This window comes from Anas acuta, chromosome 17, assembly GCF_963932015.1.
Source record: "Anas acuta chromosome 17, bAnaAcu1.1, whole genome shotgun sequence".
In the NCBI taxonomy this organism is placed as follows: domain Eukaryota; kingdom Metazoa; phylum Chordata; class Aves; order Anseriformes; family Anatidae; genus Anas; species Anas acuta.
The window spans coordinates 12111901-12134187 of NC_088995.1; the positions used below are offsets into that span (position 1 = coordinate 12111901).

Below are 22287 nucleotides of genomic sequence, written 5' to 3' on the forward strand. Positions count from 1 at the left end.
GGCATTTCAGCAAGGAAGCGTTCTACCGGCATTGCTGGGTTTGTTTTTTTGCTGGTGGAATTATTAGATTAGGGAGAAGAATACAGCTGAGGGAGGGGGGATGTCAGTGGGAACTGGAATTTGGATAGATCTGAAGGGGCGACTCGTTGCCTGAATTGCTGCTTGAAATGAAATTGCTTTTGACTAGTCAGAGAGAGCCGCTGGCCTCCAGCACACTGATCATGTCTGCGGTGCTCGGGCTGCTCTCAGGGAAAGATCAGGAGTCCAAAGGCTGCACCGTGACTGCTCTGCTTAGGCTGTGGGTTGGTTGCACTCGAGCCACAACATCTGGAAAGTAAAGTAAGCTCTTAGCAGTGATGCTGAGGGCATCAAACGCTCTGGGTGACGTTACTTGCCGGTGAAACAAAGGTGAAGTTGATTGAGAAACACTAAAGAGAGTGAGCGCTTGGTGTGTTTGGGGCCTGGCCCTGGCATTTCGTGCTGGGTGCGTTGCTGCCGGGTGTGTTCCTCGGTGCCTGTGGGACGGCTCCTGCCAGGGCTCGCTTCGGCCAGGCCTTCCCAGCTCAGCACGGGCAGCTCCCTGCATTTCTGCTGGCACCTCGTGGTTCGACTTTTACAGGGGTTTGGTGCCTGGTGCTGGACTGGGCCAGGTGGGCTCCGGTGGGTGAGAGCAGCAGCTGGGGACTCTGCTCGTTGACTCCAAAACCAGGCGCAGAGAGCTGAGCTCACTGCACGCCCCCTTGGGTGAGATGTGGGGGGACGGAGCCGCAGAGCAGGCAGTCCTCGGGAGCTTTCTGGGAGGGCACCGTCTGCAGCCTGTGCTGCACCAAGCACCTGGAAGCTCCTGGAAGGGCGTCCTGCAGCTCTCCGTGGGCATGTTCATGTGTGTGAATGGTCACACTGCCACCCTGCTCCGTGCCACAGCCACCTGCTGGCCTGCTCTGATCCCAGGTACAGGCAGGGCAATGCCACGCACCAAAGTGTGGGGCCCAGCAGCTGGGAGAAGGCTCTGTCTCTTGCTAGCACAGTCGCATGCAACAGCAGATGAGGTTTTTAATTCCTGTCCCCTCTTTCCATACTGGCTCGTTATGAGCAGCTAACTCCTTTTGAATGGAGAGCACTGGAGTGTGATTTGTTTTTTTTTCCCTAACCTACTTTAACTAATTTTCAGGATGCTGGCAATTGGCATGCATTATTTATGCTGCTGCAAACCTCATATTTAGGATGAGAAATCCTGCTGCCAGGCTTCCTGCTTCTAATAAGCATTCCTTTCAGTGAGTTATCTCCTCGCTCAGCCCAGGGCTGCTCTCGCCAGGGACCCAGCTGGCGTTACTCGATGACTTTGTGGTGTGGAGAGCCTGACTGGTGCAGCTCGAGCGCTGCTCATCAGCACAGACACAGGCTCCTCCGCCAGCGACGGCAGCAGGATGAGGCAAAGGGAGAGGCTGCCGTGGGATTGAGTGACAGAAGTCCTGATTTTCTGTGACCTGCTGTCATGTGCTGCTACTTGAACCTGTGCAACCTGAATTTAAAATGCTTCCATCTTCCTCCCCCTGCCACACAGCTTGGATGACAACAGAAGGTGAAACAGTAGGACAACCGGCGCAGTCCCTGGAACAAAACGCTTCGAGGTTCCTAAATCTGTCTCTGTCACACTGGATCAATTGCCAGGGCCTGCGCTGCCACCTCTTTTTGTTCATTTGGAAGATAACTCATTCCTTAACAGCTGAAATGGCTTCTGACAAACCTTCCCTTTGAAAACTGCGCTCAAGGACACTGCTCTTTCACTGTTTGCTCAGTCAAAAATATTCTGGGGAGGATTTCTTTTTCCCTTCTCTTTTATCTGAGGCAGCATAATAAAATACCTTAGATAAACAAATTTATTCTTGGAGGGATGTTTATTAAGCGCTGGCAATCCCTACGATAAATAATTTCTCTTGGAGGAAAAAAAAAAAAAGTGGAAAGTAGGCCAAGAAAATGATGGTGGTGCCGGGGGTGGCGCAGGACGCGAGGACGCTCCCGCAGTGCCATCTGCAGGGGACCCCAACAGGGCCCTGGCACCGATCCTGCGGTGATGGAGGGGCTGGGATGGGGTGGGGAGGATTTTCCATCATTAGGAGCTCATTTTCTGGGGATTTGGGAAAAGCACAGAGATGCCACGTGACACAGGAGGCACTCTGACGCAGCTTAGGAGGCATGCGGCCAGCTGGAGGAGTGGCACGGGAAATCAGGCAGCAGCCTGTGACCATCGCGAGTCGTTGCTCTTCATGGAGAGACCCGGGCAGGGTTTCAAGGAGGGAGGTGTGGGGGGAAACGGTTCGTGTCAGTTTGAGACAGATATTTTTGTTTTCGGTCTTTTTTCAGTGAAATGAAAACCACGAAACTTTCATTTTGGGTCAACCTGAAGTGTCAGCTTGGATCCAACATGAAACGTTTTGTTTTGATTCAGGGTTATTTAACGCCTGGTTTCCTCTTTCCTATTAACTTAGGTGACTTTTAACATGAGGAAAAAACACCTCAAAGTGAAAAACCAGAAAGTTTCTTTTTGAAAATACTACAGGGAAGAACAACAGCACTCCTGAATCGAAGCTTTTCATTTGAACGGTGTCTGAAATGCAGTGTCTTGAATCCTCTCCTCCCCTAGGTTTCCCTCCTAGCAGCAGCCTTCCTGTCCCTCACCCTGTTTGCTTCGGTGACAACCGTTCACCAAGTTCATCTGTGCCGTTAGATAACTTTAAAACTCATTTTCTCAGCAAATTTATTATCTGTCAAACCTCTAATCTCTTTTCTTGAATGGATACTCCACTTTCCTAGTGAAGAACTGAGTTGCAAAGTGACACGCCCCAGACTATGCTAAAAAATGCACGGTGGTTCCCCTGGGACTTGGTCCTCAGTCCTACCTTCCTGCAACCCCTCTTTCCTTAATTGTTGTAAGCTGCTGGGTAATAAAACATAGCTGTCATGTAACAGGACTGCACTGGGATGTGATGTGCTGGTTGTGGAAGGAAATCGTGTGTTTGTTTTCTTTGAGAGGCTCCTCTGATAGATGACATCCACTGCGCAGCAAGGGTCAGCTCCACAGGTCACTGTGGCCACCAAATGTGGCTCAGCTCCAGGCAAGTTTTGGAATGGGAGAGGTGAAGTAGATATTTTCAGACTTGCATTTAATGATTGGTTTTTTAGTTTTTCATTGCTGGCTGGGGACAGGGCAAACTCCAAGAAAGCATTTTGGCCTGCGCATAGGAAGAATGGGCTGAGTTTGATAGAGAAGGTGTGAACTCCAAGAAGGCTCAGATCCATGGAATTATGGAAGGCTTAGGATGTACTTTCCCTGTGGCATTTTCAAAGCTACTGCTGGAATGCCAAAAGCCCATGGAAATTTATTATTGCAGTAGGAGTAGGTCTTCCTTGCAATTAGCTCTGCAGCAGCTTGATTTGGCCTCCTCGCGGGTTGCTGGTACCTCTGCACCTTGGGGAGGAGTGGGGGGGCACGCAGGATGCCTCTGTTGGGGATGCTGCTTGAATTGCAGTTTGGCTATCTGCCGGCTCCAAAGTTAGTCTGCATTTTTAGTGTCATCACCATGTGGAGCTCTCCCAGCTGTACTGGGGTTTTGTACAGGAAAAGTCCTTTTTCTAAGGAAAGCTTGGATCACACCAGTTACACCAAGCCCATCTGAAGATCCACTGCAGCGAAGGATGGAGACGAGCTGTTCTGACCCTGGTGAAGCCATGCTCAAGCTTCAAGAACAACAGGGGAATGGGTTTTGGCGAGAGGGAAAAACCAGCTCTTTAAGGACAGATAAGTTCTGATAAAAGACAGAAGAAACAGCCTGAATTCTTCTCAGTGGCTTTCAAACACAATTTGCTTTCAATTTGCTTTATGTAAATGCTAACTGGGGGTTCCCATGGGTCAGAGTGGGACAGATCCTTAGCGACGGTGAAACAGCAGCTCCTGCTGGGGGCTGTGTGCCTGGAGACTCCAGCAGGCAGGACGTTGGGCTCTCCCCTCCGGAGAGACGCGGAGCAGTGGGGAGGGAGGCTGCTGCTGCTGCTGCTGCTGCTGCTGCTGCTGCCGCCGAGACGGCGCAGACAATCACACGTCTGGGAGTGTTTTCAACTTTCAGGTGCTGAGGTGGAGAGGGAAGGGAAAGAATCAGAAATGGAAAGAGATTAATTTGCGAAGCCTGTCTGCATTTTTTTACATAAATTCTGCTCCGCATCCAGACGCGTATGGCACAGGCTACAAAATCCCTGCTTCTGCTGTAGGCAGAGCAGAGGATAAATATATATGGATGAATAAACAAGGCAAGTAATCCAATCTCGTTGCTAGCATTCAGTTCCTGCACTGTTGCTCTAGGCAACCAGCTTGAGTGGGGATATTGTCTATAACCTTAAAAACTGATTATAGGCTACTTCACTGCCTCATACTGTCTTAAAGAGGATTAGAAGAGAGTGTAAAGCTGGCTTAGGCACTATGTTAACAAAGCCTCAAAGGCATCTGCAGATTTCCTTGTTCATGAAGTGATTAACTTATTTAGTAACTGTGGAAAAAATGTGAACATTCGGGGAGCCAGGCTGGTAATAATTAAGAGATGTAATTCTGCCGTCGCGAGCCTGGCTCGGGCTGACAACTGTCTGTGTGTCACGCGAACACATCGCGCTTTGTCGCGGAGGCGCGGGGCTGGCTGGCAGGCAGGCTCCTGCAGGTTCCCTCCATTGTTTTCCAGCTGGGGGAAAGGAGTGTGAGCGGTGCGGAGGGGGAAGGAAAGGAGGGGCCCTGTGCCAGCCGTGCCTCTCACCACCCCGAAGTGCTGCCTGGTTTCCTGACGGGTGCGTGCTCGAGTTCTGCACATTGCTTTAGACAGCACAGGCGAAGTGTTTCGGATGAGCTGCACAGGGCGGCTCGCCCGCCAGGTACCTGTGCCTGCCGGAGGAAGCACGCCTCGGCACCTCGCTTCCTGTTTCAGCCACTTTTAAACTTCAGAAAAAAGAAAGGCAATAAAAGCAGCAGAGCCAAGCTGAAGTCTGCTGGTGAGGGACAAGCACGAGGCAGCTCAAGGGGGAGTGCCACATGACTGCAAATGGGAGGTGAACCAGTCCTGATTGCAGTTTTTGACAGTTTGACGGCAAACCTCAGCAATGCCTTTCTTGATGGTAATGAGGCCAAGAGGCCCTGTGAGCGCTGCGATGGGGATGCGGCTCTCATCCCAGCTGAGCTAACAAGCCTTGAGCCTCGGTGCTGTCCTGCCCCTGGCCAGGGGGGTAGCCTGGCACTGGGATCCCATCAGCCGGCTCAGACGGGCCTGCAGCATGCTTCCGAATGGGAAAATCCCATCAGGTTGTGGTAGGAGTTAGCTTTCCCCAGCTGTATGTTTGGATAAAGACTCATCTGTACTCCCTCTGCTCTCCCTGGAAGCTTGTTTCCAGCTTTTGAGATTCCTGAGCATTTGACTCCCCCCACAGGCAGGAGCAATGACCTCTCCTGTCATTGCCCACAGGCCACAGGCCACAGTTTTCCATCAGTCTTTCCCAGATCGCATCCTTACCTCCTCTGAAGTTTTATGGAGCTTGTCTGCTCCGGTCTTTCCATAGTTTTTCTGGATACCTGGCCACATCCTCTCATAGCTGTGTGCAAACTCACATAGCTGTTTGTGACTTCTGTTTCACCTATGACCTCCCTACAAACACATCCAAGACATGTGTGAGAAACTGCTCGCTCCTTTAGGTTAATTTCTCAGGAGAGTTCCAGCACAGGCATAACTGCATTCAGAAGTGATGTTTGTACAGGTGATAAGCCATGACTGCACACTCATGTAGTTGAAGGGAGGGGAGCTTTAATAAAAATGTCCAATTGGAGCCATCAATATGCTGCACAGTTTCAAGTATCTGGCCTGCACATGAAGGAATTTTCCTCCTCCGCTTGCTAGCCTGGTGCTGGCTGTAAGCTCTGCCTTCCCTTTTTAAAAACGATTAGTGAGCTGTGACGGCAGTTGCCCAATTCGATCATCACCTCAGGGTTGGATGTCGCATGCACTCTGTCTCTGACAAATAAGGCTTTTTGGAACTGAGAATATGCAAATACTGCTGGATGTCTTGGCTTGTGTCTATCCTGAAACTAAAACAAGTGGGCTGAAATAATGCTCGAACCAAGTCTTCAACTTCAGTGCGTTCTCAGTTTGTGAAGATCCTCAAACACCGAGACTGGGGTTAGAGGAATGAGTGATCTTAGAAGTTAAGATAACCTGGTCCCTAGCACTTCTTGAATGGAGCCTCCGTTTTTGTCAGACCTGACCTGGATGAGCTGCAAGAGCTCTTCTATGGATGTACAGCCCATACTTCACACTTGTAATTTAAATTTTCCACCAGGTCAATATTTTGCTGTTTAATGAGATGACTTCATGAATTCCTACAGAAGTTCCGTGCATGTATGTATTCTTAATGGAAAAAACGGAGTTGAGAGAATTTCTTTATAGCACTTGTCTTTATAGCACATTGTTGTTTAAATTTGAGCTCTTTTTTATCCAAAGCTTACATGTATATAAAGCAACAGGAAGATGAGGATAAGGCCTCCAGAAAGGAAAGATATTCTGAAGAAGTAATGTAAGAAGAGCTTCAAACTGTGAGTGATTTAAAGCAAGGGAATTGAATGCTTCATACTAAATCAATATGGGATGGTGTGAGGTCCCCGAGCTTTCTGTTGGTGGATGGAGATATGTTTTGATCTAGGAAGAGTGAAACAGCACTTTGTGTCTTCCATCTCTCCACTTGTTTTGCTGTTATTACTTCAACCCCAGATAAAGGATGGGATTTTCAAAGTCACATTGCCTTGACCTGCTCACTTTGTCACCAAACTCAACTGAAACGTTGAAAATTCTGCTTCTCTTTCTACTTCTGTCTTCCTCAGAAGAGGGAAATTCAAGGCAATGAATGGAAAGACAGCACTATTGGTTTAAGGAAAACAATTAGAGACCTATGTGTGTCTCCCCACTTAGCTTTCTGCAGGAAAACAGATGCTTTCAATGTTGCTCTAGTGTTAACAGCTCTTCTAAATCTGTCATTGTAACTATTTGTGTTTGATTCAGCTTCTCCAGAAGAAACCGAAGTAGCTTCTTATGGATGAAGAATCTCCATTTTAGCCTTTACAAATGTCAATTGTTCTAAGCTTATACACACTACTTAGCATCAGGGCTAACTCACCGATTATTAACAGCATCCCTTGCTACCCTTGAAAATATATTCTCAGTAAGTGTTGGCTGGAAAACAGCTTAAGTACTTGGTTGTTGTTCCAGTCCTATCTGGTTTCCTTCCCTCCTCTCCTCCTTCTTCAACCACTGTGCATTAACAGTTTTCCCATAATGATATCATTTTATCCACTCTCCAGCAGGCCAGAAATACTTACTAGGTTTAGTGGCTCCCGGTTTATGGCATTAATTCATCTGGATCTGCATCTTAAAAAAACACTACGGTAGGTGAGGTGTTGGATCTTTGATTCATGGGTGCTGCATTTATGTGCACCGGAGACTAGCCTGCTCCTTCCACATGGGTCAGGGCAACGCCAGAAGGCAGTTACTATTTTGGTTTGGTCTAAGAGGCGACTAAGCCAAGAGAGACTTCATATCTCAAGATCTGCTTCTTTAAGTCATAACCCTTAAGTTAATTTGCTTATTACATGGGTGAATTACACTTGCTGGCTTCAAGAGCTTGCTGCTTTCGCTGTCCATGCCTGATACTTATAGAAGCTTTGGGAGGAAAATATTTTTTTGCTGTATTAGTGAAGGGAAACTGGTGGGAGATTCCAGCTGCAGAAAGCAGAGGGAAGTGGTACAAAACAGTTCATGCTCCACAATTTGACCTGCATCCAAGAAATCCACTGCAATATCGTTCTCCACATACCTAATGGTGCGTGGTTCCTGCTGAGACCTGCACGCAGCGGGGCTGAGTTAGCTGCAGGGAGAACATTTCTCTGGGCACGCAGCGGGGTCTGTCACACTCAGACATCTCCCGAAGAGCGATAGCTCCCTGATGCGAGGGCTGCTCAGCAGAGCGCAGAAACAGTGGCCTTTGCGTGTTTCATTACCAAAGTCCTGGAATAACGCTTTAGGCCTGGTTCAAAGCCACATTTTTAATGAATGAGTAATTTTTTTCTCTTGTTCTCTGTCTAAACTGCTAGCTCCTCAAAACACGAAGGGAAGAGGAAGGGAAATTATTTACCTTCCAGCCTGCTCTGCTGGCTGACCAGCAGATCCAGAGGAGGCTGACAGGCTGAACATGTCAGCGGCTGGCCGCTCGGGCAGGGAGAGAGATCGCGCTCCTTCCCCTGGAGAAAAACAGACGTGCTCTCTCCACCTGTGAGGAGAGTACCAGTGTAAATCATTTCATCCGTTTCTCCTCCGGGGAGTCATTTCTGTCGAGTTTTAAAGCCATTCCATGGCTCAAACTCAACCATTTGTCCACGTTCTCCTTTGGCCACAGACGGGGTTGCGGAGGGAATTGGGGGCCTTCCAAAGCAAGCAGCCCGTGCCCGTCATCCCGACAGGCTGCAGCACCTGCGGCTGGGGGCGGGAGAGGGGGAATATTAAAGATGTTGAGCTGGGATTTGGTTGTGAGCTGACAGCTCCTTTTTGGGGATGAGCTGCTGCTCTTTTGGGTGTGCTTATTGACCTGCACGTGCTGTGGTGTGCAGGAAATGGTTAAACAAAATGAACCACACAGTCTATTGGGGAATGAATGAGTATACCGGGTACAAATATCCCCATCTGTCATGAAGAACTGGTCCCCTGGGTGGCCACAACAGCTCCCTGGCTTTGGGCTGCTCCTAATCGTCTCCTGGTTCCACCCTGCTGGAGCTGCTCCTTCTCCAGGAACCTAGAGGTGGTCTTCAGGCAGGAGTCACAGGAGCTTGACCTCATTGAATTAGCTTAGTGAAGTGGTGTGGTTAGAAAAAGTGTCTTTCTGTGGAAAAAAAGTTGTGCAAATTGCTCATGTAACTTGCAGAAATGGTTATGGTCATTTATACAGGCTGTTAAATGTATTTCCACAGCAACGTTAGCCTAAAAAGGATTTCTTGTGTCAGGAAAACTGTTCCCTTTCTGCTGTGCGTGGTCTCACTCTTATTTTTCTTATGAACTCACCCCAAAGCAAATCACCATATTTTCATTCAATGTTCATGGGGAAATGGCTACAATGCGGATATTTAATCATCGTATCCTCTTTTAGCCATACTTCCACCTCTTATGCATGCTCTCTCTATTCAGTATTCTTTTAAACCCATTTGCTCCCTTGAGGCTGTGGCAGCTTCCCGAGCAAACACGGTATTTCAGTTGTTGGGGTGTACTTTGTGCTTGTATTCAGTGGTGCCGAGGCCCTGGCTCTTCAGTCTGGGAGATTTGGACCAGATGAGCTTAGAGGTCTTTTCCAACCTAAATGACTCTATGATTTGCTCACCCTCCATGAGCAGGTAAAAGAATCTGCTTTTATGCCCTAAAAGGGCAGGTGTGGGGAGTAGGAGGCCTGGATATCTTTTTTACCATGACAAACATTTCATGTGGCCTTGGCATTCAATTTTCTTTACTGCATTTCCTCCCCCTGCAATGTGCATTTCGATCTTTAGCTAGTTTTATCAGTTGAGAACAAGTTTTTTAGGATACAGGTTTTCTTCCTATGCATATATATAGCTCTGTCGTAATTAGGGTCTCTGGGTACCGCCCTAATTCCCACTATAACATCACCAAATTATACTTCAATAAATTATACATCATGGATATTAAATGCTCAGCTCGGTTTCAGTGCAAAATAAAAAGCCCAAATGATGGTAACTTAAACTGGCAATAAAATAGCCAGCATTACGCTTGTAAATACTTAATTTGCAAATGTTTAGAGAATTAGGCACCTGCTATAAATCCTTATCGTGGGCTCTGCACCCTGTTGGTAATCGGTGAGCTATATCTCACTTCATTATGCTCGAATATGTAATTTTCCAAAAGCATAAATGTGGCCTCCAAGGGCACACACATTAATAGCATTCGAATGAACCAATTTGTTTCCTACCCAACGTGTTTATCTTCCAGCTCTTTGCTCTGAGTGCCAGTGGAAAGGTTAATGGCTCACAGTTCCCTGTCAAATGATGCACTGATTTAACCTCCGCAGTGTCTGGATCTTTCATTGTCTTTGGCCTGCAGTGTGGTGAAAGTTAACAGCTGCATCCTGCATGCTGGCTTGAATGTGAGAGGGTCTTCTTTAAGTTATTGCACATGTCCAGGATTAAATGGGATCCCGCTTCCCTCTTGCTTGTCGTGGCCCTGATTCATTGGGTATGTGATGCTTTGGAAGCGCTTGTGCTTGCTTCAGCAAAGTCTTTATGCCATTTTAAACACACTAATAGCCACTGCAGCAGCTGGGTCTAGTCCCCTGCCAGAAGTCAAGCAACTCAAAGCTGAATCCATCCACGGCATTCCCAAAGTCAATGGAAATACCTGGGCAGGAGTGAAAGGAATGCACAGCCTGGATGGCCCTGGAGTCTGGATGGGGGAAATGTTGGGTGGGGCAAGGTGTTTTCAGTGATACCAGAACCAACAGGCAGCAGACCTAGTTAAGGTTGTGCTCAAGTTCGCAGAGTTTTGTTGTCAACCAGGCTTAGTTTTGACAAACTGAGGGGCAAACCTTGTTTGTAAAAAGCAAATCATATGCACAGATTTACCGGATTCTGATGAAAAATGAAGTGAAACATGCTTTTTCTCCCACTAAGATATACACATACATATATATATATATATATATATATATATATATATATATTTTTTTTCCTTTTGCAAACCCATTAAAAATCCAGAAAGGATTTTTGAGGAAGAAGCTACACACCACACAGAAGACACTATGGGGACTGGTTCATCACGACCCAATAGCTATCAGTCTGGGTGCAGTCTGGAAGAGCTGCGAAGGCTTTCAGAGATGACACAGTCACCTCTGCATCCCAAGGGAAACCAGCCTTCCCTGGAGGCATGTGCTGTTGAACTCAGCCCTCTGGGGCATCACTTCTGCTGCCAGTGGTCAGCAAATGGGTCACCAGCTGCACCTGGGAATGCCATTCCCAAACAGGCTGCTATTTGCTTGCCCAGCAGAGGAGCATTTCTGGATGCACGAGCAGCCAAATCTTGGATCCCACATTGCCACTCACAGCTGAAGTGTTGGCTGAAGTAAGTCATTAAGCAAAAGCTGAGAAGTACTAAATGTGCTCACAGAACTGAGGTTTGGTTTGAATGGCGAAACAGAAAGGAAAATGAAAGAGACGAGCATTGTTTCCAGATAAAAAGAGTCGATATTTTTGTGTGCAGATGTCCAAGTAGCCTAGGATATACATTTAAAAATGGGTAGAAGCCCTGATGCTCAGAGGTGTCAGACCCAAGTTCTACTAAAATAAATATTCAGCTTCTCCAAAAATACAAACGTTTCCCTAGGTGCTTAAATATGACTGGAAGTGTGAAGTTTTCAAGGGAACTCTAGTGAGTGGAGAACAGAGTCATGCTGAACGAAATTAGGCACCCAAGTTTGAAAACTGCAGCCTAATTAGATATGCTCCAATTGTTACTATTATTTACTACTTAACAGCTGTCATTGAAGGCTCAGGACAGCTTTGTGCTGGATGCCATGAGTACACAAAACAAGAAAAAAAATATCCTGAAGGTGCTTAGAATCTCTGCTTGAGAGACGATGAATAAATGCAACTGGCTGGGAAGCGAGAGGTGCTGGGAAGATAGCTGGGAAACACATTTGATCAGGTCTCAAAAGAATTCGGTGTTGTCTGAATCTGGACTCTGAGCTATTACAGCAAATAAGCAGCATTAAGTAGGCAGGAATGCCTGTCTCTGAGCAGAAGGAGTATTTATTTCTAAGCTTGGGTAATAATTACCATGGTGAACTCAATGAGTTTTAAAGGAAATAATTAGGCCACAATTACATAGGGGGGGAAGAAAAGCCAAACCCCAGCAAAGCAAGCTCCCTCTTCCTCCGTTAACCTTCTCTCGCCTTCTTCCTCTGCTGTCCACTTGCTGTGTTAATCTTGAATTTGAATGAAAATTTAAGTGTATCTAAATGTAGCCTTGCCCCCGTGGAGGGAGTGGATGTGTCATCAGGGATCTGTCAGAGTCAATAACATTTCCCCTGCAGCCCCAAGCTGTGCCTCGAGATCTAACATTTCTGTCTGAATTATCAGCTAATGCTCTGACAAATTGCCTGTGATTTTCTTTTTTTCTCCCTGAGTGGATGTGCCTGGTCTGCAGATTAGGTAAACACTGCCTGGCCCTGGCGTGTAGCGGTGGCTGATGGTTTCCAGCCGGACCTTTCTGTCAAGCCGGGAGCAGGAGGTGTCAGGGCAGCAGCCGGGCAGCCGCGGCACTGCCCGTGCTGGCTGCAGGTGCTCCGGGGTCTGAGGAGACTCTCACAGCTACGAGCCCGTGTTTAGGAGATGCCTGTCCACTGTGACAGCGAGGAGTGATGGAGCTGGAAGTTGGGGATGTGATGGAGGGCAGGAGCAGCAGGGCTGCAGATGAGGTCTCTGCTCTAACTGAGCAGGGAAGCAAAGCTGGACGGGCGTCAGCAGCAGCCGTTTTGCTAAGCAGGGAGAGGGCACTGGCTTTTTTTTTTTTTTTTTTTTTCTTGTAGAAAGAAGCAGGTATTTGTGACTTGGGCACCTCCCTCAGACGCTGAGGACATCTAAACGTGGCACAAAGCTACCAGGTGATTTTGCACTTGTACAACAAAGTCATCTTTTGGAGGAAAAACTGTAGGGAAGATGCTGCAGAGGCACCCGAGGGGTTTGTCTCTCTGGCCACAAGATTCAAACACCTCTCAAAGCAAGAAAGCCATCAGCATCGGCTGCCTCTTCTCAGGCTGCAGGAGATCCGAAGCATCTGTTTGTGTACTTGCTGTAGAAGTGATTTTCCTTGGAACATGAGCTGGTTTTTAAACACTGTGGGCGTAGTGACAGTCTATAATTCTGATCGTGAAATCAGATCGTGAATGAGGGAGAGGTAAGAGAAACTCGTCTAAGCTGTCATTGTCAAGATTTACATTAGCCATCTTAAGTCTCTTCTCTGCAGGTCCGGGTGGGTTTACTCTCCTTCCTTGGCCTTTTCCCGATTCGTATGCAAGTCCCTGGTCCTGTAACACCCCTTGCTGCTTGTACCTGATCAGCCCTCCCAGTTCCTCTGCAAACCTTTCTGCATGTTTTAATTTCCAGCTGTTATCAAAGGGCTTTGCCCTGCCCTTCCCCTTACTGGTTGTTACTTGGCACAATAATACTGGTTCTGCTCTGAAATATTTGGCAACTCAGTGAGGGAGCACTGTTCCTTTAGGCTGAGAACCCTGGCGTCCCTAACTAATTTGAAATGTGGATACCAAATTCCCTTAGGCTTCCTTTGAAAATTCGAGTCTTTTACAGGACTGAGGAGTAGTAAAAGTAATCTGGGAAATGTGACATTTTGCATTGACTTCTCTAGAGGAGAGTCTAAAGGAAAATAAAACCTCCGGGTAGACAAGAGCTGTGGGACCACAGACGTGCACCATAAAGACACCTGGGTGCTTGACAGATGAGCGGTGGCACCAACCAGAAATGTTCATGTATAGTTCTAGGAAGCCAAATGACTAGAAGGTAGAGATATTTATGATCTTTCTCAGGCATTCATATAAACACGCACAGCGGCCAGTAATAGAAATGCTGTTCTAGAATCGCTGAGCAGGCTCAGACTGGGCATGCTGTTTTATTACATGCACTGAAAAGATTTAAAGAGGGAGGGATTGAAAAGGAGAGACAAAGGGCTTTGCAATCTACATATCCCACTTAAAGTAATTATTAGTTATAAGTAATTAAAACAATGATACTTGTTATAAATATTTGGAAATTGATATACAATATACATAGATAAAACTATTACAATAAAAATGAATAGTATGAATTCCCATTTCTTATTAAATAATATTTTTAGATATGAATTTCCTAACAGACTGCACGTTACACAGTAAATCCCTTTCATTTTCATGTAGCACTGTGTGTGTAGACGGCATGTGGATAAAATCTTTAAAGTCTCAGAAGATAGATTGCATTTTCGATAGACTGGAGATTCAGTAGTTATTAGATACAGCAAAGGCCACCTGTACAGATGAGGGGAAATGAATGGGTCATTCATTTCAAGAGCCCCTGTGTGTGGCCAAGGTTTGACTAAATATGAGTAGTGGATGGCTCTGGCTCGAGACTTCTATACTGGTGTAGGGCAGCTGGGTCCTTCTTAAGGCCGTATGCTGGGAACCTCATCCAGGGCTCATTTTGGTTGAGAAGCGCAGTAAATAAAAGCACGCTGAAAGTTAAGAAAAGCAGAGCACAGTGTGGGAAAGGACGGACACCCAGTATTGGCCTCTCAGGCTGTGTGACGTGGAGATGTCCCAAAGGTCCCCCAGAGCCACGGGCAGACCTTTGGGGAGCCCCACCGTGGGACCCTGTGGTGTGAGAGAATGTTTCTATGGAAAGCTTGTATTTTTTTGCTTTGAAGAAAATATTCAAGCCCCTTTCTTGGCTGAATGGTCTAGCTATCCCAGATCTAGGGGAAGGTGGAGGTGCTTGGATGAGGATGGGGACTGCTGGTGAGCAATGCTGGTTCTTCATTCTGCCTTTGATACCATGTGTAGGTAGAAATGCAATAAAGAATTTGTCAAGTGCAGTGCATTAAGGCTATTCCTCTTGCCATTAAAGTTTCATGTACAAGTTTCATGGACAGGTCTTAATTCTACTTATAGGTATCTTTCTTGCTTTCAAAAATATTATTAAACTCTTTTGTTATAGAAAGCTACTCTGAAAACAAGCTGAACTGGTAAATAAAACATATGGTTGCTTTTGCTAGCATTCTTACCTCCACAGAGCAATATTCTGAAGAATATTTTTCCCATACATTTTTGTCACCACATTATTGCACATGCCTATTTAAGCAGTAATCCAGTTTGAACGCATCCTACAGCACTTGCTTGTGCTGTTGTTTGAGGTGGGAATCACAGAAGTGAAGTGGACAGAGAGCACTAGCTGAATCCTGACCCCATGTCCAGAAGGGAAACAGAGGAGCAGAGAGGTTTATTCTTAGGCTACTTGGGGTCTCATGCCTTTGAGCTTGCAGCTCCAGCCTTGTCCCCCAGGTACTCCTCTGGATACTGCATGAGGACCAAGCAGTCAGACAGCTCCCACAGCGTGTACAAGGCGATGATGGAGGAGGGCAGCACTGCCAACAGCCCTGCTGGGTGAGCTCTGCAGGAGAGCAGCTGGATGAAGGGCCAGATGGGGCCAGAGCACGGCCTCGGGGTTCCTTTTGGATGTGTGGGCCATGCAGAACTGGCGTTAGAAACATGGTTCCCATAGAATGGACTGAGGAGGGGGAAAGGAGAGAAAATTTGGGAGGGAGAATATCAGTTTAAGGGTGAAGTATGACTTGGAGTCTCTTCAAAGGCAGAAGTTTCTTCTGCCCTTCACTGGCTTTGCTGAGCAAGAGATGCTATCGCTTCAACCATGCCCCAGTCATACCCCTCTTCTTTTGGAATCTGCTACAATGGCATATGACCCAAAAAAAAAACAAAAAACAAAAGACTTAAAATACTTGCTAATTATTTTGATTATTTTGTTAATCAGGGTTTTCTGTTCTCCATGTTATTAACAATGCAAATTAAAGCAGGAATCCATGGTGCCCAGAGAGCATCTGCTCAACAGAAATGAAACACTGAACCAAAAACCCACTTCTGTGGCTTGTTTCTACCCGGCCGTGCTGTGCCTGCCTTCAGGAGGTCAGGAGCAGCTGCCCCCTGCCCCACACCAACATGGGGCAGATGCCAAAAAGCTGTGCTTTGCTGTCCTGCCCCCTGCAGTATTTTTCCATAGCATATCCCGAGTTGAGAGCGACTTCAGTGCACAGTGACTTTCTAGGTGTGTATTTCAACCTTGAATTTCATTCTTTCTGTTCCTAGGTCATTCTGAAAAGCAGCACCTTCACCTGAGAGTGCAGCTGGCCCCTGAGTAAGCCCTCCCTCCATCGCCTGCTGGCTCCTTCCCCACCTGGCAGAGGTACTTTGCCTTTCAGTTGATGCAGTGCTTTTAATCTCTGTTCTGGGCTCCACTTCCAGTTCACATTTGATTATCGGAGTTTCTTCTCCCATTGTCTGCTCTGGTTGTGTTTGTTTTTATTTTGTTTGGGTTTGGTTTTGGCTGTGAACATTTAGGGTTCAAGACTGAATCCTACTGTGTGGCCTGGATCGTTATTTGCTGTGCCTCCAAACTACCTGTTTGGCCTTAAAATTCTGCTTCTCTGCTAGCCTGGGTGGAGTGGCTGAAGGCAGCACCTCTGCCAGCTGATCATACCTTAAATATCTTAATAATAATGTAATAAAAATACTTAAATATAATAATACCTTAAAAATGTTGCTGCTGTGGATTATTTGAAAAGCTGGCATCAGCATTTCTCCCTGCTAGTGCATTTAGTTTGGGGACTTTCTCTTTTTTATTTACAAATGAAGTGACAATAATCATGCATATCTGTGCCCAGCATCAGACATATACTGCACCGCCTGGTTAATGCTTTGCAAGATGTAACCTAGGGCAGTCGTGGGGAACACCTCATAGCTTTCTATAGCAAGTGTAAAAAAATCTCTGTGAAGAAAATCCCTGTAACTGTGAGTACTTGTGTAACCTAACTCTCTGTACGCTTCTGTCATTTTTTACACAAATATGCTTGAAAAATCTATCTTTAGCGAAGTCTATAGCCCATAAAAGACAGCCTTTTATCAGCTCGTACAGCTTTTTATACCAGGAAAGCATTTTGGATACTTTTGAAGCAAGAAACTAAAAAGAAATGTTGATATTTTTCTATTTTTTATAATATTTAGTAGCTCTCTCCAAGATGTTTGAAAACCAAATTCCTTCTCTATTTGCTTGTTAAGCTCTTTCCTTATCTGACAAGGTGGGGATAGTCTACTCCTGTTTCTGTTGCTTACCAGCTTCAGGAAGCCTGATGGCGTGTGTTGACTCTGGAGTTACGGGAATGGAACCAGCTGCAGCAGATAACATCTTATCTCCCGAAGGAGGACATAAACAACCTTACTGCAGGGCCTGCTGCAGCCCCTGGCTGGGGTGGGTGCTGGGCAGCAATGTTTTTTTTGCTGCAAGTTGCCTGTTTCAGAGATTTTGTCACTTGTCTGCTCAGTTCCTTATGCCCAGGTTTTTCAGAGATGAGACACAAATTGACGCAATTGCAGTGTTAACTTTGCACTGTTACCTCTGACAATTGCTATCCTTTTGGCTCCTCGTGTGCCTAAGACTAGATCTGAACTTGCTGACATTGATTGTACCTAACAATCCCTCTGGCTTTCCAGGGATTTATGCCTATGTTCAGGGAATTCCAAAGCAGAGGTGCATGCACCTGTGTGACCAGATTTTCTTGAAGCCCTGTGTTATGTGTGGGATTCAAATACAGGAGGATCAAGAGCTCTTCTTACATTTTAAACTCCTCTATGAGGAGCTGGGCTAATCTATGAGATTGTTGCAAAGTGTTGGTGCTTTGATTTCCTTGATCATCTGTGAGTGCTTTAACTAGTTCCAGCTCTTTAACTTGTTTAAAATAAGGAACCTCATTTTGAAATGAATGTGTCTCAGTTTATATCCAACAAATGTGGGATTTTTATGATATTTTTACATTCGGAGCTTCTAAAACCCCCATAAAATAATTTCACAATATTGTGACTACTCTGCAACCAGAGAGGGTTGTCCTTTACTAAAACACAGTAGAATGAAACACCCGCCTGCTGGAGATTAAATTGTCTACTAGTTTGTGTGAACTCAACCCAGATTAATCACATTTTAGCTCAGCTGGAGAAATATCCATGAATTATGTTGCCAGCTGAATGTGCAGGGCTACACCTATTTTTCAAAGGCAGAGGAGAAAACTGCGCTGGGTGACTCAGTTACAAGTCAAGCAAGTTATTTTCCGTGCTGCCTCATAAAGAACAAAGATAAGAACTATAGAAAATGAAATCAGAAGGGAAGGGAATACGATGTCACGTTGGCTGAAACTTTGCCCATGTTGCTGTGCTCCAGCAGCAGGTACGTGTGCGTGCCTTCCCTCTGCATTTGGTGGTGCGTAGCTGGGAACGCATGGCAAGCAGCCGCCCTTAGCTCCTGGTGTTTTATTAAATGCTCTGTTTTGTGTGTTTACGCTGTACCTGGTACCCGTGCATGGTGTTGGGATGGAGGTGGACCTTGCTTACACCAAAGCTTGGATGTGGTGTGAGCCATAGATATGTGGCAGGGGCTTTCCTGCTGATTCCAGCCAGGTCACTCAGGAGAAGCCATTTGGAATAGAATAGAACAGTTCAGTTGGAAGGGACTTTCAAAGATCATTTAGTCCAACTGCATATCATCTAATCCAACTGCAATTGGCAATATAAATCCTTGTGAATGTTAATTGCAGCATGCAGCTACATGCACTGCAGGGCTGGGGATGTGGCATTCAAGCTGGGATGTTGAACACTGCCTTACTTCTTGCCTGGTGCATCAGTGCCATCATCAGGGTGGCTGAAAAACAGGAGCTCCACGTGACTAACTCTGCTGGTATCTGCGCTGAAGCAAAACTGGAAGAATGAGCCATGTTAATGAAATAACATGAAGTGCGCCTTTCAAGATAACCACGCAGCTGGCAAACAAGAGACTTGGCTGGGAATGTGAGAGGCTTTGTTGAGATCCTTGCCCTGGGTACTAGCTGCTGGCTTGCTGTGTTGGACCTGGGAAATGGCTGTGCTTCTTTGCAAAGCGCTAGTGGATTATTTTTTCTGTGTAGAAATGGCATTTTCTCTATGGAAAAAGTATGTGATGAGCTCCAGTTTGGCACCAGAAAGGTCCAAATGAAGTAACAGTCTGGCTCACCTGGAAGTATTTCTGGATTTACAACTTTTCACAGCCCCCTGCACCTGATGGGATGAAGCAAGAACTAAAGAGCAACTTGTTCTCTTCTGAAATAGCACAATTACTGCAGTGAGTGCACTGCCAAATGTGGACCGAGCAAGTCACAACTGTTAGAGTTAGAAAAAGAGATATGACAGTCTCTAATCTAAATCAGATCTTAAAAGATCAATCAGTGATTGTCCCTATCATCAGTAGTAACTTCATCTCGCTCTGAGCTGCTTTGATGCCAGAGTAAGTCTGGCATAAGAACACAGATCTGAATTCAAATGGGGAATCAAGAAGGTATTTCTGGCTTGATTTTGCTTCTCAACCTGAGCTATAGGATATGTTTATTAGAAATGTGTTCCTAGCTTCTTTGATAGTAATTCAAAACTCCCATTGTCTGTGTGTGTTTTCCGTGCTTCTTGCCATAAATTAGTCTTTTTAAGGTTTACCACTCAGGTATTTTTAACTGAAGAGGTTAAAATAAAAGCCAACAAACAACAAAATATATATATATATATCTGGCTATCTGCCCACTGAAGGGCTCCCCCACGTGGGGTGCAGGGGACCCCACTCCATCCCCAGCTGCTCCCAAACCTAGCAGGGCTGCCAGCAGTGCTTGCCCTGTCCTTAGAGAGCCCTAAAGAGAAAAAGTGATCCTATAAACACAAGCACAGAAAAAGTTACCGGGTGCCTGTGCTGTTGTTTATACATTTAGATACTATGATTAAATTACATACATAATGCATAGTGTTTGTAATACATTATTAATAATAATAATACTGTCTTGTATTATTTGGCTAGAAGAGGCATGCTCCGAGTGATGGTTCATTGGTCTATTCACACACAATTTTCATACATCTCTAAAGATTACCATTTTAACAGCTTTCTGTATGGATACTGCCAGGCAGTTACATTTAACAGTGCATAAATCTAATTCCCTCTGCACTCAATTTTCTCAGGCAGCAGAATCAATTTAAATCTGTCAGGATTTTATTCTAAAGTCTATTAATGACTCCTGCCTTTTTCTGTATTTTTTTTTCCTCTGTCTCTCTCCTAACAATCTCCCTCTTTCATGAATTCATTCAGCTGCAGAAAAAGATGCCCCACTGATACAAACAGTCTTTTATCTCTTTACAACAGAAACCTAATTAGGTGTGAAGGAGACACGAGGAAGGTCACAATTAGCCCTCCAGCAATAAAGGTTAACAGTTGTGAAATTCCGTAATAATGCTGTTGAACTTTGTTATTACCAATAATGATGGCCTTTGACAAGGTCACGTTCATTATTCCTCACCCCCACCTCACCAGCATGGCTTTGCGGCGCCTCCCCTTCCTCTTCCCTTCCCCTACCCCCTCACACGTGTGTGCTGGCTCCTGACACAAGAGCAGCTCACACCTCCTCTGGCCGTTCGACCCGTTGGGTAGATTTCAAGGCATGCTTTAGTATTTTCTGTATCGAGCTCATGCCGAAGGATTGCTTGCCATGCCTTTTAATTATTGATTAAAAAAATAACGTGTGTGGATTTTCTTTTCCACGCTCGAATGAAACGATTCTGCCCAATTAAGAACTTAAATGGAGGTGTTAACAAGAAAGTAATAGGCGATGTGTCCGGGTAATACAGCTTTTCAGGATGGAGTGGAAACAATTACGTGCCTTGCCATTACAAGCCAATGGATCTCTGACATCTTCAAAAGGCTTCTGGGGAATAACGCCACGTCGGGTATCGTTTGCTGTGTCTGTATCCACTCTTAAATCTCTGCAGTGAAATGGATCATAAACCGAACATTTCAAATGACTCCTTATGGCCTTCTTTTTATGCCGGTTTTATGCCTTTTGAGGAATGCTGTGAAACAACGGGAATCCACCAGAGATGTTAAATCTCCCTGTTGGTTTTTAGTAGGTGTCTTGAAGGAGAAGGACCACATCTGTGACTGCTGAACCTGTACCTTAGTTCTCAGGTTTCCTTTACACTGCAAATGCGGTTCCACAGCCATTAATATCAGATCTGTGCCCTGTTGGATCATCTTGCCCCAGTCAAGTGTGGGCATATGATTTCATTTCCATTTTAAGAAGCAGAGCATGTGAAAGGGATTTAATGCCAATTGTACACTTCTTTGCCTGCAGTTTCAGTTTGGGTGATCCCTCACGTGGTGGAAACTGCCATGGTACAAAGAGCACAGGCAGAGTGAGAAGTGTTTTGGGCCAGCCGACAGCACTGCTTTGCAACTGGTACACCAGATTCACAGGGCATCTGGCCTGAGGTATTAGAAAATGCCAAAGCTGTAACGTGCTGCTGTTTCTTCTGTGGTTACTTGAATCTGAGTTATATGCTGAGAAAAAAAAAAAAAATCCACTTTCTTTTGTTGCATTGAGTAAGCTTTCACTCTTTCACCTGCTGTCTTGAGTTTTTAAGGGTCAAGGATTTCATTTAACCTTTATATTCCAGTTCAGCTGGAATTTGGACAATTGCTCAGGGGTGCATAAATTGGGAAGCGCCTGTCCTAGGCTACCTGTAGACAGAGAGAGAGGCAAAGAAAGGGGCAATTCATATCTTATACGGGCTGCCTGCCACTCTCCTTCCCTTTCCTTGAGGGAGTCTTGGGTGACTACACTTGTAATTCACATAAGACACCTTGGGAAGATACTTTATAATTCTTAACCAGCAAGTGTTAAGCTTTTAGTATAGAAAGCAAAGTCACAAGATGTGCACTAAGGGTAGAGAACCCGAAATACCAAAGATTCAGTGTACATGTGTATAAAAAGCTATAGATGAACAGAGTTGTTTAGTTCTCTCACTTCTAGCACTCCTCAAGGCAGATTCTTGTCTTCTCAAGTGAGATAGCATTGGGTCGTAGTCGGCAGCAATTGCTGCCTCCCAGTAAATCTCCAGATAATGCTGCATTTGGACTTTTACTGGTATTGAGCCATATCCCATTTAGTATTGCAAAATATTTGTGAATATGCCCTGTCTGACCAGCCCTCTGGTAAAATATCAATAAAACAGGATATTCCTGAGATTATTTATGCCTTTTAGAAAGGACCGGATGCTTGCAGAGACAGCTGCACAGCTTCAAAAGCAGGTGTGAGTAGCACGTAAAAGTACAGAAACATCACAGCCTCCGTGATGCCCACAAATGCCAGGGTTTGTGCGGTGCTTGACAAGCAGAAACACGTAGAGCAGGTGGTTCCTAATTCATGGCTCAAGGCTGACGTTTTTCAGCGTGCAGACACAGATCACCGGACACCTTCAGGGTGTTCTGCCCGTTACCTTGCTTCATTGACTCCCTGCTCCCAAGTGCACCAAGCACTCGGAGCCCCACGT

The 22287-nt window shown here is 45.7% G+C and overlaps 1 protein-coding gene across 7 annotated transcripts in view; it reads left to right on the plus strand.

Moving 5' to 3' along the window:
- GALNT9 (polypeptide N-acetylgalactosaminyltransferase 9) overlaps nucleotides 1-22287 on the plus strand; it is a 428403-nt gene that overhangs the window by 108628 nt on the left and 297488 nt on the right. For 6 of the 7 annotated variants that reach the window (XM_068653695.1, XM_068653698.1, XM_068653697.1 and 3 more), the window contains exon 2: nucleotides 15994-16090. The exons of the other annotated variant lie outside the window; for it this stretch is intronic. The gene's annotated coding sequence lies outside the window, so the exon portion shown is untranslated. The remainder of the gene's footprint in view (nucleotides 1-15993; nucleotides 16091-22287) is intronic. 7 annotated transcript variants of the gene reach the window in all.